This window comes from Saimiri boliviensis, chromosome 1 (assembly GCF_048565385.1).
Source record: "Saimiri boliviensis isolate mSaiBol1 chromosome 1, mSaiBol1.pri, whole genome shotgun sequence".
NCBI classification, from domain to species: Eukaryota; Metazoa; Chordata; class Mammalia; order Primates; family Cebidae; genus Saimiri; species Saimiri boliviensis.
In genome coordinates, this window is record NC_133449.1 from 40,732,445 (window position 1) to 40,757,755 (window position 25,311).

Sequence of the window (25,311 nt, forward strand, 5' to 3'; positions counted from 1 at the left end):
TTTTTTTTTTTTTTTTTTTTTTTTTTTGGTTGGACTTACTCCCAAAGGTCTGTTTCTATAAAACATCTTAGAGGTAGGCACTTCTTCAGGGTGAGGAATATCAGATTTGAGGAACTCTCTAAAAGTCTCAGGAAACCAAGGCAGAGCTCATTCTGATATCAAAGAGCATGTATAATTAATTCAATTTCAGTTTCAACAGACCAGCTTTTTCCTAACTGACATAAATTACAGTAATAAGAATCCAAAAGCTTGTGACAAGCCCAACATGATTTATTAGTTTCAAAAAAAATAAGCTTTTGATAGATGAATAATCTTTAGGAAAGGAAAAACAAATCATGCTTTTTTTTCTCACCAGCATTTTAATGTAATACATTTAAAATATAATGCATTACATAGCTAGAAAGGGAAAGGGGAACTTAGAAAAAATAGTTTGATGACTAACTTTGTTGTTTATATATTTATTAACAAAGTAATTTAAGTGAAGCAATTTTCTTTTCTCTTTTTATAAGAAAAAGCTATATTGGGTCTGTTTTCATCAGATAAAAATTTGAAGAATGTTATGACAAGTTGGGTCCAAAATTGAGAGGAAGTAAATACTAATTCTATCAGAATGAAAAGGGAACAGCAAGACTAGGATAGGAACTCACAGCATCAGCCTCACAACTACCATCAAAAAAAGATAAAACTGTAGGTTTGGATATAGAAATGGGGCTTCTTTTGGCCTATTCCATGGGCAGAGAAGAGTAACTAGGTGGAAATCAGCTTTGCATCCCACTTAGCACAGCACTGCCTCATAGATGACAGAAAAATATAATTTAGATCTGGATTTGCAATTTGTGGAGTTTTTATAGAAGTCCACAAGTTGGTACCACCAGATTGGTCTTCTCAAGTTAAGCTCAACATCTCTGAAGCTACTTTATAGTATCCTGATCTTATAAGATACGTCTTTACCTCCAGTAAGTGAGGTTCTACATGAGTCAACAAAGGTGGTCAGAAATCATAAGCACTTTTATCAGATGATAATATTTTATGAGTGGATTAGGGTTCATCTTGGAAAAGATCATTTGGTTCTTTGTGGGCTTATTGAGAGCTAAGTCCTAGAGTTCAGACATTCTTCCTTCATCCACCCTATATCCCCCATCTTGCTTTCTTCAGGTAGGAAATTAATGGAATTCTGAAGATCTAACATATGTCACAGATGAGAGCTTTTAATTTCAACACTGCATTATCAGGCTAAAAAATGATTGATGAATGAGAAGAAAATCATGGTGGGGTTTTACTCCATTTGTTCTTTCTCCAACCCTCTATGCTGCTGACAATTTATATTATAGTTATTCTTACATACGATTTAAATATAATTCTATTTAAATAAATATCATTTGGCATTGTTAAATACAAATGAGTATGACCTAATAAAACTTTTGTTGTCATTTATACCTTTAAATAGCTATGTTTATGAATATTGGGACAAAAGATGCCAAGTAAATGAATCATATGTGACACTAACACAGTTACATTAAGCTGTTTTATTATATGCCTCAAATAAACAATAAGTGTATGATTTTCAGAAGTGGATATTTCAGCTTAATATATGAAATGACTCAAAATGTTAAAATAATATTAGAAGAACAAAACTGAGTAATATATAGGTGTTTTACATTTCTTGAATTACCCAGGGCTGAAATAATTTCAATATGTGTCAAAAATGTAAATGCATTGCATATTTTACCTTAAAGTATGGAACAGTTCTGTATCTTCATTGTGTTGGTGATTAGATCAATCTACACTTGTGATAGAATTGTGTAAAAGGATACTAACTCAAGTACAAATAAAACTGGTAAAATTGAAATAGGCTTTATAAATTATACCAATGTAAATATCATTTTAAAGGTTTTGATGTTATTTTAATGTAGTGACTTTATCATCAGGGAAAACCGGATGAAGGGCACATAGGATCTGTCTATACATATTTTGCAACTTCTGAGGACTCTAGGATTATTTCAAAGTAAAATGTAAAAAAAAGAAAGATAAAGGAGAGTAAAAGGCCAAGTGTTAAGAAAGCGAAAAAGTAAGGCACAGACGGGAAAAGGTATGATATACATGCATATGAATATGTATCATATTATATATAACATATACATATCATATACATTATATATTATAGATAATATATATCTAACATATATACTATATATGATATATATCACATCTGTATTTTTTTGACAATTGTTATTTAGTCTTTATTTCATAATCATAAACTTAACTCAACTCTGCAATCCAGCTAGGCATGGAAGGGAACAAGGAAAACATGGAACCCAAAGGGAACTGCAGCGAGAGCACAGATTTTAGGATACTGTGAGCAAATGGGGTGCAGGAGTGCTCTCCTGAGCTACAGAAGGAATGGTCTGATGGTTAAGATAAAACACAAGGCAAACTTATTAAAGTTGTCCACAGTCAGCAATGGTGATCTTCTTGCTGATCTCGCCATTCCTGGACCCAAAGTGCTCTATGGCATCCACAATATCCATGCCTTCCTTCACCTTGCCAAAGACCACATGCTTGCCATCCAACCACTCAGTCTTGACAGTGCAGATGAGAAACAGAACCGTTTGTGTTGGGTCCAGCATTTGCCATGGACAAGATGCTGGGACCTGTATGCTTTAGGATGAAGTTCTCATCATCAAATTTCTCCCCATAGATAGACTTGCCACCAGTGCCATTATGGTGTGTGAAGTCACCACCCTGACACATAAACCCTGTAATATTCTGTGAAAGCAGGAACCCTTATAACCAAATCCTTTCTCTCCAGTGCTCAGAGCATGAAAGTTTTCTGCTGTCTTTGGAAGCTTGTCTGCAAACAGCTCGAAATAGACGTGGCCCAAGGGCTCTCTGTCAATGGCAGTGTCAAAGAATACGGTGGGGTTGACCATGGCTGATACCAGAAGGCTTCAGGCGGCAGCGTCTGCAAAGCCCACATCTGTATTTTATATATGATATAGATCTAATATATAATCATATATGTATCTATATATAGAAACCAGAAACAGACCTATATTTAAATGGTCACCAGCTTAATGACAGTGGAACAACTACAATGTCATACATATATCCATATCCATGTATATATCCTCCATCAGATAAAAAGAAAAAAGAATGATAAAAAAACTAAACCATAAAAATAAAACTTAAGAAAATGCTTGAAGAGAACTTTCACAAAAGATGATATCTGAGAGGCCAATTATTGAATGAAAAGATGGTCAGAATCAATCACTAGGATAATTCAAAATAAAACCACAATGAATGGCATTACATACTCACCAAAATGGCCATAATTAAAAGACTGAAGATGCCACATGTTAGTAAGACTTTGGAGCCACTTAAATTCTCATACATTGCTGATAGACGTGTAAAATAATGAAACAATTTGGAAAATTATTTGGGCATTTCTAATAAATAGAAACATACAACTACCCTATGACCCATCAATTCCACTCTTAGATATTTACCAAAATTAAATGAAAACATGTGCCTACAAGAAGACTTATAGAGACACACATACAAAAAGAAATTTCAGGCCAATATCCCTGAAGAACATTGATGCTAGAACCCTCAATAAAATACTGGCAAACCGAATCCAGCAGCACATCAAAAAGCTTATCCACCACAATCAAGTCAGCTTCATCCCTGGGATGCAAGGCTGGTTCAACATACACAAATCGATAAATGTAATCCATCACATAAACAGAACCAATGACAAAAACCAAAAGATTATCGCAACAGATGCAGACAACGCCTTTGATCAAATTCAACACTCCTTCATGCTAAAAACTCCCAATAAACTAGTTATTCATGGAACAGATCTCAAAATAATAAGAGCAATTGATGACAAACCACAGCCAATATCATACTGAATGGGAAAAAGCTAGTAGCATTTCCTTTGAGAACCAGCACAAGACAAGGATGTCCCCTCTCAACACTTCTATTTAACATAGTATTGGAAGTTCTGGCCAGGGCAATCAGGCATGAGAAAGAAATAAAGGGTATTCAAATAGGAAGAAAGAAAGTCAAATTGTCTCTGTCTGCAGGTGACATGATTGTATATTTGGCAAATCCCATCATCTCAGCCCAAAATCTCCTTAAGCCAATAAGCAACTTCAGCAAAGTCTCAGGATGCAAAATCAATGTTCAAAAATCACAAGCATTCCTACTCATCAATAATAGACAAACAGCCAAATTACGAGTGAACTCCCATTCACAATTGCCACAAAAATAACAAAATACCTAGGAATACAACTTACAAGGGATGTGAAGGACCCATTCGAGGAGAACTACAAGCCACTGCTCAAGGAAATAAGAAGAGGACACCAACAAATGCAAAAACATTCGATTTCACATAGAACCAAAAAAGAACCTGTATAGCCAAGATAAACCTAAGCAAAAAAGACAAGCTGGCAGCATCATGCTATCTGACTTCAAAATATACATGGCTACAGTGTACAAAACAGTATGACACTGGTACCAAAACAAAGATATAGACCAATGGAACAGAACAGAGGCCTCAGAAAAAGTGCCATACATCTGCAATTATCTGATTTTTGACAAAACTGACAAAAGCAAGCAATGGAGAAATGATTCCCTATTTAATAAATGGTGTTGAAAAAACTGGCTAGCCATATGCACAAAACTGAAATTGGACCCCTTCCTTATACCTTATACAAAATTAACTCAAGGTGGATTAAAGACTTAAATGTAAAAGTCAAAACCATAAAAACCCTAGAAGAAAACCTAGGCAATACCATTCAGGACATAGTCATAGGAAAAGACTTCATAACGAAAACACCAAAAGCAATGGCAACAAAAGACAAAATAGACAAATGGGATCTAATTAAACTAAAGAGCTCCTGCACAGCAAAAGAAACTATGACTAGAGTGAACAGGCAACCTACAGAAGAAGAAAATTTTTGCTATCTACCCATCTGACAAATGGCTAATATCTAGAACCTACAAGGAACTTAAACAAACTTACAAGAAAAAAACAACCCCATTGAAAAGTGGGCAAAGGATATGAACAGACATTTCTCAAAAGAAGTCATTTATGTGGCTAAGAAACATATGAAAAAAAGCTCATCATTACTGGTCATTAGAGAAATGCAAATCAAAACCACAATAAGATACCATCTCACACCAGTTAGAATGGCAATCATTAAAAAGTCAGGAAACAACGGATGCTGGCAAGGATATGGAGAAATAGGGACGCTTTTACACTGTTGATGGGTGTGTTAATTACTTCAACCATTGTGGAAGACAGTGTGACAATTCCTCAAGGACCTAGAACCAGAAATATCATTTGACCCAGTGATTACATTACTGGGTATATATCCAAAGGATTATAAATCATTCTACTATTAAGACACATGCATATGTATGTTTATCACAGCACAATTCACAATAGCAAAGACTCAGAACCTACCCAAATGCCCATCAATAACAGACTGGATAAAGAAAATGTGGCACATATACACCATGGAATACTGTGCAGCCATAAAAAAAGATGAGTTCATGTCCTTTGCAGGGACATGGATGAAGCTGGAAACCATCATTGTCAGCAAACTAACACAGGAATAGAAAACCACTGCATGTTCTCACTCATAAGTGAGAGTTGAACAAAGAGGACCCATGGACGGAGGGAGGGAAACATCATACAATGGGGCCTGTTGGTGGTTAGGGGATAGGGGAAGGATAGCATTAAGAGAAATACCTAATGTAGATGACAGGTTGATGGGTGCAGCAAATCACCATGGCATGTGTATACCTACGTAACGAACCTGCATGTTCTGCACAGGTACTCCAGAACTTAATGTGTACTTTTTTAAAAAAGGGAGAATTCTTAAAGAACAGAGGTTTCCTTATCTCAGTATCTCCCATGACTTACACAATGACTGGCAAAGGGTAACGATATATAAATGTTCATTAAATGATAAATAAAAGAAAGACTTATAAAAGAATACTCAAATATGCTCTATTCCTAATAATTAAAAAACTGTAAGTAAACCAAATAATCAGTAACAGAATGAATAAACAAATTACAGTGTAGTAGTCAAATGAAATATTACTTAGTAGTGAAAAGAAAAATAATTATATATCCAACAACATGATTGATTCTCAAAAACAGTAAGTGAATGAGGAAGCTGGAAACAACAGAGTACATATAATTCTATTTATATGGGGTTCATGAACAGACAAAACTATCATATGATGAGAGAATTTTTTTTAAAATTGCATTTTAGGTTTTGGGGTACATGTGAAGAAGATGCAAGATTGATGATAGAAATTTAAAAAAATATATATTTTATCTGATTGTGGGGTTGAGATTGACTAGGAGAAGTCACAAGGGAACTTACTGGGTTTATGTAAAAAGTTTTTTAAAATTCAGTATAAAATAATATAAGTAAAAGCAGAAAAACTGAAAAAGCCAGCAGCAATGACAGTGGAAGATAATTATAAAAATTAGAAATCATTCTGGTAGTTACATAAAAATACACACAGGAAATCACAAATCAATGTGGAGAAAAAGCAAAGACTTAAAAAGTTAGAAACTGTCCCAGTGCAGTGGCTTATGCCTGTAATCCCAGGACTTTGGGATTACAAGGAGGGTGGACTGCTTGAGGTCAGGTGTTCAAGACTAGCCTGGCCAACATGGTAAAATCCCATCTCTCCTAAAAATACAAAAAAAAAAAAAAATTAGCCAGGGGTGGTGGTGTGAGCCTGTAATCTCTGCTACTCGGGAGGCCAAGGTAGCAGTGAGCCAAGATCGCACCACTGTACTCCAGCCTGGGTGACAGAGAGATTCTGTCCCCCAAAATAGTAATAGTAATAATAATAATAAGTAACAAACCATTGTCACAAAATGAAAAATTAAAAATTCACTAGGGCTATAAACCAATCCTCTGAAATTGATCTATAGATTCAGTGAAAGCCTAGTCAAACAATAGAAGTTTTTATTTTGTGGAGATTAGCAATATCTAATTCTAAGGATATATAAATATAACATTTCAAGGATAGACAAATGTAACAGAATAGAAACCAGAAATAGACCTTCACATAAATGGTCACCAACTTAATGACAGTGATATTATGAATTAATACAATACCATAAGAAAAAAGAAGATCTTTTCATTAAAAGATGCTGACTCCATTGGATATTTACATTTTGAGAAAAACCTTTTTCCTTATCACACAGCACTCATGAAATTATCTAATGGACTAAAGTGTTGGATAGACTAAGAAAACTTTCTTTGCCTTTCTTCATATTCTCCCCAAATATCTTAGTTTTAGTTCAGATTTCAGTTTGTTTCTAAAGCGTGATTTAATATCTCAGCTGCTGTCCTATTCCGTAAGGTAACAATTAACATTCTCCTTTTGCTGCCTTTTTTTTTTTTTTTTTTTTTTGCTGGTCATTGGATACATCCAAATGACTTTAGTTAAATTTATCTTATTAATCTTCCTTACTGTGTTTGTACAAACTACTGGCTCTTTACAAAGCAGCCTTCATTTAAAATAAACACATTTAAAACAGCAGAATAAAAACAAGTGATTTCCCTTGCCTACACCTATCCTCTGAAGACAGTGTGGAATTTAAAACTTGAAGTAAACAGTTATGCAAACTAAATAGTTTGTAATAAATAAAACATCATGATTAAGATAAAATAGTAACGTAGTATAAGTCAAGAACTATAGAAAATTGAACATTAAGGTATGCAGACATCTGGAAATGTGAAAAGGATATTAATTCTGTTATCACGAGATTTTAAGATATAATGAAACTAATAATGCATAAGAGAATATCATAAAATATGATGAAACTTGTTTTTTATGTCATAAATTCTACAATTTTTTAAAGCCTAGAGCTGTTTGGAAGGCTTTCTTGTAAGAGTAGGACTTGAATTAATCTTACAAACTTGAGAGGAATTTGGAGATGGAAAATTCAGAATAAACAAAACTAAGAAAAATAGCATGATTAAAGCCTCTTGGGACTGAGTTTATTTACAATGTTGTCATGTCTAATGTTTCTGATATTTTTATAAGTAACACTTTTTCATGGTACCTTGACTTCATACCAGATTTGGGAAATTATGATGACTATCCATGGTCTTCTCTTTAAATGTTAATACCAGTAAGACAAATTGAGAGTAAAGAGATATTTTTTTCAGAAAACAAAACTCATGTTTCCATAAAAGTTTATTTATCTTAGACCTCCTCTTTCTCCCCTCTTTTTAACAGTTATTTCTAAAATGTAAATTTTGTTAAACATCTTCTATCTTCTGTCTTACGTGCTTTTTGGTTTATTAGACAGAAAGAAAAGAACTAAAACGGAAGCAGGAGGGAGAATTCCAGCTCCTTTCAAAATGGAGTAATAAGGACTGGATCTGCCATCCCACTTGAAATAACCAGAAAAATAATTATAAAACAACATTTTGCAAGCACTGTCTATCAGGCAATAAAAAACAGTGATTCCCCGAGAATTGGGAAACAACAAGGTGAACCCCAAGGTTGATATAAATTGATGTCTTAATGCCTTAGAACTGACAGCCACAGGAAACTAAGGTAGCTAAAATTCTCAGGGCAAAGAACAGAAGAAGGTGGAGCTTTAAAGAGAGTGACCTGAAGATTTGCAGAGGGTATTCATCTGGTTTTCCGCTCAGCACTGATTAGTGCAAGTGTCTGGGGAAACCATTTGAGGCCAGAGAAATAACTTACATAGAGAAACAATAGTGCCTAGAGCTCACACAGGGCAAGGAATAGTACCTGTTTTCACCAGACTTTCTAGAAAACTTATAAGATTCTTTGGGAAATGAAATAGAATACACAGTAGGTTCCTTAGATTTCTGTCTCAGAAGTGGGAAATTATAAGCCTTAAACTGAACACAGCTCTGATCTCACCTGAAAAAAATCTTAATCTTAAAAGCAAAACACAGCATGATCACATAATTTTCAAGTTACTTAATTGTGACTCCGAATAAAGCCAAGAATACTTAGGAAAAACAAAAATACTCAGCACTCAACATAGTAAAATTAACAATGTCTGGCATCCAACAAAAAAAATACAACACATAAAAATTTACAGAATTTAGCAAGCTAGAAAATATCACCCACAAGAGGAGAAAAATCATACCAACAACACTGACCCAAAGCTAAAATAGATGTTCAAATTAGCAGGCAATCTATTCCTCCCTCTCTCTCCTCTGTCATAGACTCCAGTTATACCTACATCAGTGTACTTAAAGTTATCCCATAGATCACTGACTGATACTCCCTCCTCATCATCCTTTTTCTCCATGTTCTCCTTTTCCTCAATTTTTAAAATTTTTCTTCTTTTTTATTTTTGATTGGAGTTAATTAATCTTCCTTTCCATAATGCCTAATCTGTATACAATTGTACACAACCCAAGTTGATTAAAATCAAGTATGCAAACCAAGTGGCTTAAAACCATAGAAATTTATTCTCTCACAGTCTTTAGAGCAGGCGTCCCCAAACTTTTTACACAGGGGGCCAGGTCACTGTCCCTCAGACCGTTGGAGGGCCGCCAACATGCTGTGCTCCTCTCACTGACCACCAATGAAAGAGGTGCCCCTTCCTGAAGCGTGGCGGGGGGCCGGATAAATGGCCTCAGGGGGCCGCAGGCGGCCCGCGGGCAGGCCGTAGTTTGGGGACGCCTGCTTTAGAGGCTTGAAGTATGAAATCAAAGTGTTGGCAGGGCCATTTCTCTCTGAAGACCCTAGGAAGAACTAGCTCTACGCCACTGTCTTAGACACATCATTCCATTTTTTGCCTTCCTATCACATGGCATTCTCCCTGTGTGCCTCTTCTTCTCTTAAGGGTAGTCATCTTGGGTTAGCGCCCAACCTAATGATCTCATTTTAACTTGGTTACATCTGCAAAGACCCTATTTCTAAATAAAATTCACAAGAATGAGTGTTTAGGACTTCAACATTTATTTTGGAGGGACATGATTTATTCCACTACAATCATGATTACAGGAATGTTGGCCTTGGATTATTAGAACATAATATGCGGATGCAGAAAATACAAGAATCACACAAAGCATTACCATTTCAATGTATCTATTCGTTTTCCTTATTTTTAGCATAATAACAGTAGAAAAATTTTCATCTTAGTCTACTAAGTTAATAAAGAGCTCCAAGAGTTAAATATTCTGTTCCACAATGCAAGTATGATCAGCATTATCATCAGGGTCACAACCTCCATTCCTAGAGCAAAAGGCAGGTTGACAAGAAAAAACATAACAAATTTGTTTAATCATAATTTTATATGACATAGGAGCCTTCAGAAAGAAGCCCAAGGATACAGGGGAAACAATCTGCTTTTATGCTTTGGTTTGATAAAGGAGACATGGCCAAGTAAAAATGTGATTGGGCAAAAAGTGTATGAGCTAATGAAAACAGACTGAGTGGGGAAACCTAGCCAGGTCTGTCTGTTCAGAATCTTTTGGCCTCTTGTGCAACTCTCCTTCTTTCCAAGTATGGGGAATGACCGTCTCTGGAATGAGGGTTTTATTGCCTACAATTAAACAAGAGAGAGGATTTCTTTCTTGGCCAGTTCTTACATAGAAAGAAGGGGGAAAGTTAGAGTAACATTTTTAGATTTTATGGCTGGCTTTAGAGAAAAGAGGTTTTGGTTTCTGTGACTCCCCTTGGAGAAGAAGGATTCTAGATCCTATGGCTTGCCGTGCAGGAGAGTGAGAAATGAGAGAAAGGAACGCAGGAGGAGAGCAGAGAGAGATTGCCTTTGAGGCTGTTTTTCAGCCTTCACTCTGAGGCTGTTTTCTGAGTCTCAAATTACCAACAGAACCCAATGGAACAATTTTTTTTCTGTCGAAGGCAGTTTCTCTCTGACTTTCTCCTGCTTTCCTTTCTCTCATCCCTCACTCTCTTGCACGGCAAGCCAGGGGATCTAGAATCCTTCTTCTCCAACGGGAGTCACAGAAACCAAAACCTCTTTTCTCTAAAGCCAGCCATAAAATCTAAAACTGTTACTCTAACTTTCCCCCTTCTTTCTATGTAAGAACTGGCCAAGAAAGAAATCCTCTATCTTGTTGATTGTAGGCAATAAGATCCTCATTCCAGAGAGGTTCGTTCCCCTTACCTGGAAGGAAAGAAAGCTGTATAGAGACTTTTCTCTGGAGACTTTTTGCTGCTTCTATTTAGCGTCTACCATGTTGTTTACACATTTTGGGTCTCTGTTTAATTAAACTACTAATTCCATAGAAATGCTCATAATGTTCTCTCATGATGTGATGGTCTGGATTTCACACCATCCCCACTCCTGCACCTCAGACGACAGGGAATGATTTTGCTAATTCTCATCTACCAAATGCACAAAGTGGCGTGAAAAGTGCAACAAAAGGTCACTTAAGGATAAATCCTTTCAAAGAGAATAATAATGGGTGAGAGTTAGAAGTTGGTAATCAAGAGAGGCAAAGCAATTCCCTGTCAGCTCTGACCTTGTGATGCTAACTTAGCAGATTTCCACTTCTGGGAAAATAGCAAAGTAGATTAAAAAACCAAACTATTTTCTTCAAAATTTCTGCATGCTAGATATAATATAAAGAATGTATTTCTAGATACACATATTGGGGCTCAGGACACACCAGCCCAAGCTATGACTGCAGGAGACTAGAATATATCACTCCAGAATATACCTCTTTGACATATTGATTATTTGAAGTTGATTATTTTGAGAAACTGCAGACACAGGAGTAGCTCTTAAAAACCTCCTATTTGTAAAGGAAACATATCTTTAGAGGAAATTTACATTAGCAAAAATATCTATACCAGGAAGAGAGCTACTCTAACACAACTTTTATCACCTGAGAGGCCTTTATCTGCATAACAAGGTAACCTTTATTTACCATATTCATCTCCTCCCCTCACTGGCTCAAAATTTGTCTCAACCCTTTGTCTACCACCAAAGAAGCCCCAGTCCTCTATTTCTTTCTGTAACTCAGGATGCTATGTAAGCTTCAATCGTCTGACCCCTCTGAGTCTCATATTTTTGTGGGACTGCCTTGTATATACAGATATGTACATAACTAAGGTATTTTTTAATTATCCTTTTAATTGGTCTTATGATAGCCCATCGAGTTACCTTGGCCCAGCCAAATAACTTACGAATGTACAAGGAAGCTGAAACCACCTTTGCAAAAATTATGGCAGTGAGAAAAATTTGATATAGTAAAATTATGGCAGTGAAGGAAATCTGACCTAACCAACTCCATCTTGCTTTTAACCTCCAAGCAGTCCTTGTTCATTCCTGGCAAGGCTGAGCAAACTTCAGGGAGACTTGAGTTTATAGTTTAACTTTTAAACAAGGGTGACAAATCTCCCAAACAAATATTCTCCTTGCTTGGGTACTAAAGTGCCTAGGCAATTTACCACAAGAAGAGAAAATCATTGCTCAGAAGTTATGAAGCCAGAGACCACAGATTCCAGTTGCTCATGTTGAATAACGTCACTATTGTAAAACCTAAGATTGGTGTTCAAGATATTTTGCAGACCCTGCTTTCTGATGTACCAGCTAGTGCCATTCAGACTGGTAAACTGGTTCAAGTAGTTCTGCAATCCTACCTAGAACCTGAGGAAAGCAAGAAGACCCTGCTTCAACCACCTGTGATTTCATCCCCAACCCAATCAATCAGCATTCCTCATTCTCTAGCCCTCCATCTGTCAAATTATCCTTAAAACCCCTGGTTTCCAAATTTTGGGGGAAACTGATTTGAGTAATAAACTCCAGTCTTACAGTTAGCTGGCTTAGCATTTATTAAATTCTTTCTCTATTACAGTTCTGCTGTCTTGGTAAATCAGCTCTATCTGGGCGGCAGACAACAAGAACCCTTTGGGTGATTACAAATAAATGATTTCCTCCTCTATACAAAATATAAGTCATAATAAAATAAAAAAATCTTCAGGACTTAAAAAAAATGAATAGCGGAATAAAAATTAGGGCTAATACACATAAGCTAACAATTCACTGATCTTAAAAAGAAAAAACATACAGATCATCACTTCATGCCAAGTTAAACTATCATTCATGAATGAGCATTCCAAAAAGGGTTGATAGCTAACTTCTAATAGAATCTCACTATAAAATAAATAAAGCTCATTTTTTAGGCAAATGAACTTGCCACCCAATGCAAACAGAAGACCATACTATGGCAATGGCTTACTGGGAAAAGAAAGACTTTATTGCAAGACTGGCCAGCAAGGAGACAGAAAACAAGCTCAAATCTGTCTCCTGAAATGGGGTTTGAAGCAAGTTTTCAGGGATCAGAGGGCAAGGAAAAGGACTTAGGAATGTTGCCGTGGCAGGGTGTTATTGGAGGGCTTCAAATTTGACCATTTACAGTAAGGTATGTCGAGACAGATTTTAGCCCTGAATCTTTCCGACCAACAGACGCCTTGCTTTCGAAAGAGTTCTGTCATTTATGCTCTGGTCATGTCCCGGTCTTCTTAGTTCTGAGAGGAGGAATCATTTGTTCTAGGTGTTGTTAAAGGTTAAAGCTTTTTCTATCATATGTGCCTGGGCTACATGAACCACTTTTTGGTACTGTTATATTTATAGGATTACTCTACATTTTTTTATCAGCAGAGTGGGCCCAGTTTGGGCTGGTCCCGTGGTTACAGATATATTTGAAAAAAATGCAAATAGGTCTCAGAGGTAAAGATGAGAGACAAAAAAAAAATGATAAATAAACTAATAAAAAGGTTGTGAAATAAAAAATATTATTGATTTTATATTAAAAAAACGTAATTATGTTTAGTTTGTGGGTATTGTGAGAGACCAGATATTGCCACCCCAGGTTATGGAGGATTGCTGAGCTAAAGACAATTAAAAAGCAGTCGATGCAAGAAAGTTAACAGCCTTTCCTCTACTTGCATTAAAGCAAGATGTAAATTTGTGAAGACAAAAGATGTTCTGACACTCCCAACGAGGAAATACAAAAGTTAACCATGGAAGATAATTTAGACCCCATCATCCTGGAAATGATATCAGAATAATCTTCGTTAATAAGGCTTAATAATCTGCCTTCCCTGTCATTTATTTGCCTTCCCCAAAGTTGACACCCATAGAGATTAAAAGTCCTTTTCCCTTGTATTGTCACTTTTCTAAAAATTCACTGTTCTTTGTTGAAGATGCTATATAAGCTAGAATTCAAGGCCATCTCTTTGAGCACTATTTATTCCTGAAGTTTCTTTGAGGTATAAGTATAATATACATACTAATCAACCTCTATTTGTTTTTCTCTTGCTAATTTTTCTCTTTTTAAAGGAGTTCCTTCCAACTAAGAACCTACATAGGGTTCTTCTTTCCATACAAGAAAGAAGTACCTTTCCATACAACTAAAATGGTGGACAGCAATATAATGGATGACAGAAGGACTGATTAGCATTGAGTTGAATAAAGATATCAGCTTTCTTCAGGCATGTTTATACTATGAGTAATAAATTTCAACATAAAAGAATAAAAACAACAAAAACTTGGAAGGGGGGAAACATAAACATGAACATAAACACAATCATTCCAGTTAAAAGGAGAACAGGAAGAAAATACATTCGAGTATCATTCAGGGAAATAAAAATCACAAAATAAAATGATAGAAATAGATTGAGGTTGGGCACAGTGGCTCACACCTGTAAACCCATCACTCTGGGAGGTCAAGGCAAGAGGGTTATTTGAACCCAGGAGTTCAGAACCAGCCTAGGCAACATATTGAGTCCTTGTCTCTGAAAAAACAAGAAAGTTTAGCTGGGCATGGAGACATGTTCCTGTAGTCCCAGCTACTCAGGAGGCTGAGGTGGGAGGATTGCCTGAGCCCTGGAGGTTGATGCTGCCACAAGCTGTGATCACACGACTGCACTCCAGCTTGGACAACAGAGCAAGACCCTGTCTCAAAGGGAAAAAAAACGATACAAATAAATGTAAATATATCAATAAATATCAGTGCACCAGGCTTGACCTTTAAAAATCAGATATTATCATATTGGATACAAAAATTAAATTTATGTTTTTATTATAAAAGTTATAAGACATAGGGATGCAGTTTTAGATCCATTCAGTTTTGTCTGGGCATGACAGGTGGTGACCTCTTTAGGCCTCTTCCTGCGGGACATGATACTCTTCACTGACCTTATATAAACTCTCTTAGAAATATTCAGCAGTCTGAACCTTCTCCTGCCCAATCTTCCTTCTTTCTTTTCCTTCTGCCACAGGTGTCAGACCTGCATTGCTCTATCCATCACAGGTATTCCATTCCCCAAATCTCCTGGACATTTATTTCTATCTTGGCATCTGCTTCTTAGAAGACCCTAACTAAAATAAAGGATCCCACATACAGTAAATGAGACTGATAGAAAAAAGGAATAAAAGAAGGAGGGAAAGGAGCAGAGGGAGAAAGGAAGGAAGGTAGGGAAAGGAAGGAAGAAGGAGAAGGGAAGAAGACGTAAAACTAATATGTCGAGTATGAAGAAGATTAAAGTTAATATGTAAATAAATTATCTAATTAAGGAGCTGCATTGTAATCTGAGCACTATAACATTTTTCTGATATCTTAAACAGGACCTTGAGCTTATGAGTAAACATGCTGCTTAATGAGCATTTGCTTAGAGAAGCCTTCCTCCAGACGTCAGAGTAGTAGAATAGAAAAGTGGTGTGAAGGGACAAGTTAATAAGATGATCTATAATTTTAAAAAATTTTCTCTCTTTCCCCCTCTCTCTGACTCTCTCTTTCTCTTTCTCTCTTCCCTAGCTTCCTGAACTCCAAATTCAGTGAAATATTAAAATGAATTATAATTGTTTATATAGTAAGAGGATTACATTAAACTGTATCTATATTTGATTGATAATAGTATTTTTATATTTAAAATACTGATAGTATTCCATTACCTGGTTTTTAAAACATGAGAGGGAAATTTAATGAATATATCATTAGACACTCATCTTACTCAACTTTCAGAAGACTATCATGAAGACAGGAATTATAAGTTTTAGTCTGACAATTATAGTAAAGGAGAATTCTACTTATTGTAGTACCTGAATTATCAGATGTCACTCTGCTCATTTTACTTTTGATATTTCAACTAAATTTAGATTTTTGTGAGGATCAAAATAATATTAAGCTCTCTACTTGGATTGCTAGAATGGAATTAGGTGCCAAATATATTATGCTTTACAAAGAAAATATATCTAAACTCTTCAAAATTTTATATAGATAATTTATGAAGTTGGAAATTATCATGAAACAAAAAAGACAAAGAACAGGGATTGAGAAAGTTAGTGATTCTGACAATAGAATATCTTACTATTTATTTAGCTCAGCTCCCTACCTATACATAGTAGATGTGTGTATGCTCTATGATCACATTCTAAACAAAATAACCTAATTCTTTGCCTATTTCAGCCAGCTCTGTGCAGGAACGTTATATCAACAACCTGGCTATGTGTTAACTTCAGTTGATCCCATGGCCCTTCCAGCCCTCAGACAAGTATTATTTTTCTAGACAGTAGTAACCTCAAAGATAGCACACACCAGCTGTAATAAAGTAGCCAGGGTTTAAAATCTTCGTCACTGCCTCATCTCTTAATGCTACTGATGCTTTAGGCTCTTCCAGCTCGTGACTGGAAAGAGGCAAGGCCACCACTTCGTTAATCACAGCATAACCTGCAGTAAGTTCAGTACCTAGATTTCACATGACTAGATTCACAGAAATGAAAGATTCTATTTTGCTAAACCAATTATTCACAAGTAAAACTATCAATTCAGTACAATCTCAGTAATAATCCATAAAAATTAATGCAATTCCAATGTTTATACAGATATTGAAAGTGCCCCAAATTTCCAAAACAACTTCAAAATGAAGAAGAAAGATAGAGGACTTATACCACCATACTTCAAGTATCATTAAAATGTTACAGAAGCCAAGACAGTATAGAATTAAAATAAGACTAGTTAAATAAATAAACAGAATAAAGAGTTCAGAAATATGAGCACTGTTATAAAATCATTGTTAGCGAAGTCACCAAATCTATTCATGGGAAATGATCGCCTTTTAACAAAGAATGCTGGAACAACTGGATATAAAAATTAAACTGCAATGAGATACCACTGTACAACACAAGCACAACTAAAATGAAAAAGATTAAGGAAAAAAATTACTACATGAATTTCAATTTTTAAATTTTGATTGTACTATAGTCTTGTAATACTGTCCTCGTTCTTAGGAAATAACACTAGAGTGTTCATAGAAAAGGGTATAATAGCTCCAACTTACTCTCAAGCCAGCTCAGCAAATTATATATGAATATATAAAATCAATATATGTATATAGTAATATGAGATATATATATATATATATACATATATATATATACAAGAAAGATAACTTAGGGAATGATTAAGTAATAATATTAAAAATGACACAATATAAAGCAAATGAGACAATAAATAAATAGTGAATCTAGAAAAAGGGTTTATGAATGTTCCTTATATTATTCTTGCACCTTTTAAGAAAATATAAAATTACATCAACATAAATGTTACAGAAAATTTTGAAATAGTAAACACTAAGCAGAATAAAACACTACTGTAGCTATGTTAATATTTTAAAAACAGATATTAAGGCAAAATATAATTAAGAATATAGAGTAACCACATGCTGATAAAGTACTGAATTATTCCAGAAGATAAAACATTTATCACTTAAGCATTTAATAACTATTTGAAAGAAATAATATTAATCCATATACAATCACTGTGTGGTACTTCTAAATCTATCAATTATTGATAAATCAAACAGGCTAAAAATCAATCAATAAATAATATTTGAGCAAAGTAATAAAATTTATCTAATTTACATATTTAGAATTCTACATAAAATAATTTGTAAGTACACATTATTCTCAGACATGTAACATTTATAAAGTTGATTAACTTCTGAGATAATGAATTTTTTAAAAATGTAAAGATTAGTTATGTAGGTCAGACTTTGACTATAGAATTATCAAATTAGTAGTAAAAATTAAAAACTTCTAAAATCTCAATATATGTACAAATTAATAAATTATTTCTAATTAACTCATAGGCCAAAGAAGTTAACATAAAGGATATTTTTAAAAGTTTGAACTCTATGTCAAGCTTGAACATGTAAAGACAAAAGAGAACAGAAAAGGAAAACAGATTCCATAATTCATTCTTTGTAGTTAAACTAACATCCCAAAACAAATAAAAATAACAAGGAAAGACAATACTGTAGGGTCACAAATAATTCTAAATAATACATTAGAAAACAATTCAAGAGGATATTAAAATTATAGTATGACAAAGTTGGGATTATCCTAGGAAAGCAAATGATCTGAGTATACATGTACAATGTGTGTGAGTCATTGCATTAATATATTAAAGAAGAAAAGCATTTTATATTCTCAGCACATATAGAAAAGGCATTCTGTAAATGTCAGCATCTGTCCCTGATCAAACTTCTGTTGAACTGGGTTTGAAGTGAACATTCTTAATCTGAAAAAAGTTATCATAAGAATCAAATGAGAGTATGTTGAAAGCACTTCAGGAACAAAAGCATTACCACCACTCAAATGCAGCAATGTAGTGGAAGCCCTAAATCAGGCGTCCCCAAACTACTTGCGGGCATGTGGCCCCCTGAGGCCATTTATCTGACCCCCCGCCGCACTTCAGGAAGGGGCACCTCTTTCATTGGTGGTCAGTGAGAGGAGCACAGTATGTGGCAGCCCTCCAATGGTCTGAGGGACAGTGAACTGGCCCCCTGTGTAAAAAGTTTGGGGATGCGTGTCCTAAATGTTGCAATTAGAGTATACAATTTTGAAAGCACAAGAAATAGAAGAAAAATGAATCTCATTACTGGCATATTTTCTGATGTTTTATACTAAAATATCTTCAAATTATTAGAAACAAGATAATTTACTAATATTTAGCATCAAAATAAAAATCCGTTGCGCTTTTATGCAGTAGCAAAAAAATAAGAAAATATAATTTTTTAAATATATGCACAAATTAGTGTCTTCTTTCTTGATTTGGTACTGGTTATGAAATATTCAGTCAGTAAACTGTATTAAGCTATACCCTTCTGATAAGCACAGTTTCCGAATATATATTTCAAATAAAGCTTTTTTTAAAAAATAGGCACCATTTTCTTTTTTTTTTTTTTTTTTTTTTTTTTTCTCTTTTGAGACAGAGTCTTGCTTTGTCACCAGGCGCCAGGCTGGAGTGCAGTGGTGCGATCTCGGCTCACTGCAACCTCCGCCTCCCTGGTTCAAGTAATTCTCCTGCCTCAGCCTCCCAGGTAGCTGGGTCTACAGACGCCCACCATCACGCCCAGCTACTTTTTTTATATTTTAGTAGAGATGGGGTTTCACTATGTTGGCCAGGACGGTATCCATCTCTTGACCTTTTGATCCGCCTGCCTCGGCCTCCCAAAGTGCTGGGATTACAGGCGTGAGCCACCGTTCCCGGCCAAAAAATAGGCACAATTTTCAATCATAAAAAGGAAAAACTAAAAGCCACCTGGGAAAATTCCATCAAAATACTGAGGAAAACCTAAATAAAAATATAAAACCTTATTCAAACCTATAGAACCATAAAGAAGGCCATGGTTCTCGCCTTCCTTGTTAGAAAATATGTTCTATGTTCTTCAGTAAGTTAATAGTTGTAGATATAGCAATACTCATCTAAATGCTATAGATTCTATGGAACTCTAATAAAAATTTATTACCAAATGTTTTCATAAACTGTAACACAGTGTACCTCAAGATACTTCTGAAAGAAAGAATAAAAAAGTGGAAGAGTATTGCCATACCAGATATTGGCACTCATTATAAAAATTCTAGATGTTAAGAATATTTAGTACATTTATCTAGTGAATATATTGATTAACATAATGAATAGGAAACTTAAAAACATGTCTAAGGCCGGGTGCAGTATTTCACACTTGCAATCCCAGCACTTTGGGAGGCCAAGGCAGGTGGATCATTTGAGGTCAGGAGTCTGAGACCAGCCCGGCCAGAATGGTACAACCCCATCTTTACTAAAAATACAAAAATTAGCCAGGTGGTAATTGCATGCATCTGTAATCCCAACTACTCAGTAGGCTGAGGCAGGAGAATCACTGGAGCCTGGGTGGCAGAGGTTGCAGTGAGCTGAGATCGAGCCACTGCACTCCAATATGGGCAACAGAGTAAGACCCTGTTCTCGTCTCCGAACAACAATAACAACAAAAACCAGCCAGCCAGCAAGCAAGAAAAGTCTAAAAATTTATGGAATCTTCATGTATGTGTCATTACAGATCATAAAGAAAGGTGAATTACCCATATGGAAAAAAAAATGAAATTAGATCTCACTCTTTAATCAGGCATAGAAATTAATCTCAGATGGATTAAGAACTTTCATATACAAAACAAAACTTTTAGAAGAAAATACAAACAACCTTCTACCATGTGATCAAGGATATTGTCATTAAACAAGAAATAAATCACTAAGCATTCAAATATAAGGACTCTTGTTTATCAAATTCTGTCTTAAAGAAAGTATAAAGAGACTGGGCACAACAGCTGACACCTGTAATTCCAGCACTTTAGGAGGCCAAGGTGTGTGGATCATGAGGTCCAGAGATTGAGACCATCCTGGCCAACATTGTAAAACTCCATCTCTACTAAAAACTCAAAAATTAGCCAGGTGGTAATTGCATGTGCCTGTAATCCCACCTACCCAGAAGGCTATGGCAGGAGAATCGCTGGAGCCTGGGAGGCAGAGGTTGCAGTGAGCTGAGATCAAGCCACTGCACTCCAGCCTGGGGACAAAGCAAGACTCCATCTCAAAAAAAAAAAAAAAAAGTATAAACTGGGAGAAGATATTCTGCAATATATGAAACTGGCACAATAGATACCCAAAATGTATAAAGAATTTCTGAAAGTGAAGGAACATGGAAAAACTATATATTAGAAAATTGTGCAAAAGACATAAGCAGGCATTTCTCAAAAGGCAAAATGGGTGATTCTGATAAATATGGAAAAAACTCATTACTAGTCAATCTACCCATTGGAAAATGGGCTAATATAGAACTAAAACAGATTTACAAGGAGAAATCAAACAAACTCATTAAAAAGTGGGCAAAGGACATGAACAGACACTTTTCAAAAGAAGACATATATAAGGCCAACAGACATATGAAAAAGTGCTCATCATCACTGGTCATTAAAGAAAAGCAAATCAAAACCCCACTGAGATACTATCTCAAACCAGTTAGAAGGGTGATTATTAAAAAACTGGAAACAACAGGTGCTGGAGAAAATGTGGATAAATAGGAACACTTTTACACTGTTGGTGGGAGTGTAAATTAGTTCAACCATGTGGAAGACAGTGTGGCAATTCTTCAAGGACCTAGAAATAGAAATTCTATTTGACCCAGCAATCCCATTACTGGGTACATACCTAAAGGATTATCAATCATTCTATTATAAGGACACAGGCACACGAATTTTCATTGCAGCACTGTTTACAATAGCAAAGACTTGGAACCAACACAAATGCTCATCTATTATACTGGACAAGGAAAATGTGGCACATATACACCATGGAATACTATGCAGCCATAAAAAAATGATGTTTGTGTCCTTTGTAGGGATATGGATGAACCTGGAAACCATCATTCTCAGCAAACTGACACAAAAACAGAAAATCAAACACCACATGTTTTCACTCATAGATGGGTGTTGAACAATGAGAACGCATGGACACAGGGAGGGGAGCATCACACAGTGGGGTCTGCTTGGGGTGAATAGCAGAGGGAGAGTGGTGGGTAGGGAGGTTGGGGAGGGATAACATGGGAAGAAATGCCAGATATATGTGAACGGGGGGATGGAGGCAGCAAACCACATTGCCATGTATGTACCTATGCAACAATCCTGCATGTTCTGCACATGTACCCCAGAACCTAAAGTGCAATAAATATATGTATATGTATAAATTGTAAATCAGAAACAGAAGACATATTGTCCTCCTTTAATTCCAGATTTTAATGTCTAATCAAATAAAATTTAGCAAATATATGTATGGATCAGTAGCACATTTGGCAGGAATGTAATTTCTATAATCACTTTGAAAACAATTTTCTAATATTTCAAAAATTGAATATTAGCATACTCATAGTAATTTTACTTTTGCATATATCTAGGAGATACTCTTGCATAAATTCACAAAGAAACAAGGATGTCCATAAAAATTATTTCTAAAAGACCCAAACTGGAAGCAAAGTGTTGATCAGCAAGAGAATGAACAATTTATGGTAGATAAAATGTAATGCACAAGTGAAAATGAATATCAATACACTAATGTCGAGGTAAAAAAGCAAGTTTTAGAAGAGTATCTAAAGTATATTTCCTTTATACAAAACTCAAAATCACCTAAAAGTAACCAACATATAGTTTGGTCATAAAAATACGTGATGAAACTATTGCAGAAGAGAAAGAGAATGTTAAAATGAATTTAGCAGCAAATAAGGTTTTAGGATCAGAGAGAATCACATAATTATTGTTAATCTTTTGGTTCTCGGGTTTGATAATATGTTCACAGTGTTCACTATACCATTACAATAAAAAAAAAGAGTCTTCCATTGAATAATTAACAGAGTACATCATACACTAGGGATTATGATTAGAACAATTATTTGTGCCCAAGTGTTCATATGAGGAAAAGGAAAAAGGAGAAATAATGATTGCAGAGACTATCAAGATGGAAATGAGAAGGAAATAAATACATTACATTTTGTAAGTAAAAATCCATGAATTATTGAAGGACTAGGCATATGGTATGAAGTGGAGGGGTCACAATTAAAGATGTTTTCTACTGTAATTAGGAGGAGGATAAAATAGACAATGCTCTCAGATGACATTTCGATCATGTTGATTTAGAGGGGTTCACTCTATACAGGTAGTGAGAATAAAAATGATTTTAAATTCAAGCCTGGAATTATTAAAGAGGACAAGCTAGTGATTTAGATATAGGAATTGTCTACATACCAATCAATAGATGAAGTGACCTATGGAGAGAGCAAATTAATCTTACTCAATATAAGAATTACATTTCTAATAATCAGAGCTGTGAGATACTGACATTAATTGCCTTGAAAGGTACTGAACTTTCAGTTAGTTGATGCAGTAACAGTCATCTGACATACTAATTTTAGGAAATATCAAGATCAAATCAGCTATTAAATCACTATGTGAACTCATTGTTAATGCTAAGATTTTATGGGTTATAGTTTTTGCTGTTGATATATGTTACTCTAAGTTCTACTACATTATGTTTCTATATATGACAAAAGTATGAAAAAGATGACCAATGTCTACAGAAAATTGAAATCTATAAAATATAATCTAGAGTGAATTCTAGACATGCAAATGGAAACTTCTGAAATTAATAATTTATTTCATAGGTTTAATATACTGGGTACAGAAGAAGAAAAATAGTGAACTCAAATATAGGACAATAGAAAATTACCACATTGAAGCACAGACTGGAAAATAAAGAATGAAAATAGCAGAGCAGAAGAAAGAAGCAAATCAAATGGTCAAAAAATACATGAAATTAAAGTCTCCCTCAAAAAAAAAAAAAACACAAACAGATATATCATTTTGCTGAAGCAATATTTTAAGAGATGAGAGAAAATGTTTTTTTCCAGAAATGAAGACAGATTTAAAAACATTAATTTACTCTGCTCGTACACCCTAAGTAGGTTAACAAACACACGCACACACACACACAGGCACACACACACACACACACACACACTCACTCACACATAGTGTTCAGAATAGTAACAATTCCATAAGCCAAAGCTAAATAAAAAAAAAATTAAAAATAACCCTGCAAAAAAAGATAATTGACTTTCAGAGAAAAAAAAATTATAAAATCAACATCTGATATTTTAACTAAAATTATGAAACCCTGAAGACAATGGAATGACACATTTAACGTGCTGCTAAAAGGAATAGAAAGAAAAAAGTAAAAAGGAAAAGACTGTTAAACTAAAATTCCATACTCGATAAAAAATCCTTCAACTATAAAAACAAAATCAACATGATTTAGACAAGCAAAAATTGAGGCAAATCATTACTAAAATAAGATGCACTAACAGAAATGACTGCAGATGTAAGAATGGAATTGTGAAGAAATAAAAAATTAAAGTATGTAAGAAAATAAATGATATGAATCCTTTAAAATAATAATAACAACTATGTAATATTATATATGTAACATGTAAGCAAGTAAAATAGTTGATAACATTAAACCAAAGCAGGTGAGAACAAACATAAATTGGAATATTTGTGAACCGAGTGATAATAAAAATATCATAAATTGTGAAATATAGCTAAATGGAAGGTTTTAAATGTATATCTATAGTGAAATCTATATATTTACACGTATTTATTTTTAAAAGAACACTTTGAAACATTAATCTATTCCTATACAAGAAGCTAAAAAATAGAATGACAAAGTAAATCCAAGGGAAGTGGAAAGAAAATATATATACAATATATAAACAAGAATATAAATTGATGAAGTTAAATGCAGACCTACAGTAGAAAATTAACACATATATGATCAGTTCTTCAAAGCCAGTACTAGAAATTGAAAGTTATCACTAGAGTTTTATAATGTACCACACAACTTTGTGTGACAGTAGATTCTGTTTATCATCTGTGCTGTCCAGTAGTGTTGACTCTAGTCCCATGTAACTTTTGTGCCCTTTAAATGTGTTTAGTTGGACTGAGAAAATCATTTTTAAAAATTTTTAAATTTATGTAATATTGATAAATGTTATGACACATTTTGCATTAATATATTTGACAAACTATTTTAACAAGCTTTTCATAGTTTTATCAAATTTTATCAGCTTTTTATTTACAAAATGTTACAAAGTACACAAATTCCTACAGATTCTACACTATTTCTCTTATCATTAACATCTTATGATAGTTTATGGGTCACAACTGTTAATCTGTGCCCTCTATCACATTGGGATCACCACCAAGATGTGGTTCACGTCTGCAGAAGTGTGAGCTGAACACCCTGACTCTAAGACGGATGAATGAATGCACTCTCACACCATTACAGTGTTGCAAGCAGGCTAGGGATGGCCACGGCAGTTGGCTGCCTTCAGAAGGTGAAATGCAACCAATTGACGCAGACCTCTGTCTGTCCACACTTT

The 25,311-nt window shown here is 34.8% G+C and overlaps 1 long non-coding RNA gene and 1 pseudogene across 2 annotated transcripts in view; both read right to left on the reverse strand.

The window, feature by feature from the left end:
* LOC141580309 (uncharacterized) overlaps positions 1–25,311 on the reverse strand; it is a 770,493-nt gene that overhangs the window by 133,771 nt on the left and 611,411 nt on the right. The window lies entirely within an intron of this gene.
* On the reverse strand, positions 2,359–2,930 carry LOC101041718 (peptidyl-prolyl cis-trans isomerase A-like; annotated as a pseudogene).